Here is a 2,515-nt window from a genome sequence, read left to right on the forward strand (position 1 = left end):
AAAATTCGGCTCAAAATCATGGAATTTGAGTTGTAGGCATTTTTAGCTTCCTCAGCCTCTCCTACAACTATTTCAATGCATTAAAAAAAACCCCCAAAAATCGTATTTTATCCCATACCGGGCATGTTTGTAACCGCCATTTCCTCATAAAGTCAGTATTTTATTTTTCTTTATCGGCCGTTTTCTTAAAACGCTACTTTTGCCTATACTTTTTTGAATAACTCCACCATTTTTCATCCAATCTTCATGAAATTTTTACAGAATGAAGAGAATAGGTAATACTAAAATTATATTTGTTGAATTTTTTATATATGGAATAGATTTTTGTTGGTGGTGTCTAGAGTGTGGATTTTCACGGATTTTTCGCAAACTTGAATGATACCTCAGGAAAAAATTCATTAAAAATTTTCTAATTCGATTATTTAAAAAACAACAGATCAATTTTTTGATCTAATGTTTTTGAACACGCATGCATAAAAACAATCAATTTCCATGAGTGATAAGTGCGGTATTCATTACGTAAGACATGTCAATACAATCCAATATGGCGGCGTATCCATGGAAACGAAACTTTTTTTAATCAAATTTGATTGCGGATTTCAAGACCCCTTACTAGGCTATGCTTGTTATATGTGTGAACTGTGGTAAAATTCGGTACAGTAATAAGCGAGATAGCCTCCAGGTATAGCCTCCCCCCCCCTTTAATGGACCTTACACTTAATTGATTTATAACATGTTCAAAGCTTTTTGTAAACGCGAACTGGTCTTAATCTATACATATCTGAACATTAAAAAAAATCACCCTTAGCTGATTTTTAATTGTTATTTATAAACAGTATGGTTTTCAGTCTGCAAGCCTTTAAATCAAGCCTTTTTTTGACTGCTTTAAAAAGTTACAATAATTAAATGTACAGGCATGAAATATCAATAATATTCAGGTCAGAGATTTTTGCGAAGCGGCTTATAAAGAAAGTACCGGTAATTTCAACTGCACATTAAGTCAGAAACTGCTTACTGACAAAACAAAACAAAACACAACAAAATCCCCATAGCCTCAATGATTGTTGAAATAGGTAGTAGCGTGGCTTCAGAAAATTACAAATAATAATATACGCAACCGAAAACGTAAAAAGCATTCTCCTAAATTAAATTCTGTTTAAGAACAAGTTAAAACAGAGTGAGACTAAAATTGCAACTTTGGAAGCGCACTTCTATTGCTACATTCTATATGAATTGTTTCTGGCACTTACACGTTGTTCAGAATTTGTACTCCATAACTGTTTAGTATTCCGTTCATGAAAATTTATAAATGAGAAAAACTGTTCAAAAGAAGAAAGTTGTATCCAATTCAAACAAAAACGCTCCGCTTCACCGACGCTTAATTCAACACAACCTCGTGATAAAATGCCTGAATCCAATCACATTCCAGAGGGGAAAATCCCCCTTCCCTGGCGCCGTGTTTCAAGATAACTTCCCCAAGGCTGCTCGTTTTCCGTTGATTCTCTTCACGAACATGTAAAACAAATAGGTAGTCGATCCGACAATAAACAGGCTCCGAGGAGCCGGGAAAAAATCTTGAGCTTTCTCCGCCGCCTCTGTGAAAGCTCAACACAACGGGAACAATAAAACGAGACACTTCGCCAATGCCTACGCGATGTTTTCTGCTTGCCAAAACATTGCCTCTCTCAAGTAGGATCACTTAGCACATGTCTCTGTAGCTCTGTGTAAACACCGCGCCTGCCGCTGCGCGCTCTATCAAACGTGGAACCGAGCGGGAACTGCCGCCACTGGGCTATCTTCGCCACCGCCGCCACTACCGCTGTCCGCTATCGCCTTCACTGCTACGTATTGCCAAACGCCGCTGCCACCGCCAGCCGCCCGCTGCCGTCGCCCAAGCGGCGAAATTTAGCTTGGGGAAGAGAGAGGGCGGAGACGGCGTGTGACGGGAGCCGCCATATGTCACGTGACGGTTATTAAGCCAGACGATTGGCCTGAGGGTCACGGAGGAAAGGAACGACTCGGCTAGGGGAAATAAGCATGAAAAGTCAAACCTATACCCAGTTTCAGGTAGGTAGCGCTTCCAAGCCTGTGTTGTCTCCCTGCAATAGTAACTTAAAGGTAATAATAATTATGTAATCAGAAGTAACTGTCGTTGCCAGGACTTTTGGGAGGTAAGAAATGCAAAGAAAAAAAGGCTTAATGTAAGGGTCATGGGTTTGCTAGATCTGTGAAAGCTACCTCTTCTTCAAAAATACTTTTAGTTTTGTGACAGCAATTGTGACAAATCTCCAAATAATTTTTAGAGGATCATTAATTGTTCTTTTTTTAAAAGGAATAGAAGCAGACAATATTTTACCGATGATAACACAAAAAAACCCAGCCAAAATCTGTTCCTCACGCGAAACAGGACAAAAGAGAAGACAAGGCAACAGATCCTTTAAGAACAGGTCACTGAGAAAGGAGAGCCAGAATAAAATTGTTAATCAAAACTCTAATATTTAGAGACATCCCGCCC

The 2,515-nt window shown here is 39.0% G+C and overlaps 1 protein-coding gene across 1 annotated transcript in view; it reads right to left on the minus strand.

Annotated features, from left to right (window-relative positions):
- Positions 1 to 1,824, minus strand: part of LOC101853928 (heparan sulfate glucosamine 3-O-sulfotransferase 2) — a 72,626-nt gene extending 70,802 nt beyond the window's left edge. Inside the window, exon 1 of the mRNA XM_005096542.3 lies at positions 1,251 to 1,824. The gene's annotated coding sequence lies outside the window, so the exon portion shown is untranslated. The remainder of the gene's footprint in view (positions 1 to 1,250) is intronic.
- Between the last annotated feature and the right edge of the window lie 691 nt (positions 1,825 to 2,515).

Source organism: Aplysia californica, unplaced genomic scaffold (assembly GCF_000002075.1).
Source record: "Aplysia californica isolate F4 #8 unplaced genomic scaffold, AplCal3.0 scaffold00131, whole genome shotgun sequence".
Taxonomy (NCBI): Eukaryota; Metazoa; Mollusca; class Gastropoda; order Aplysiida; family Aplysiidae; genus Aplysia; species Aplysia californica.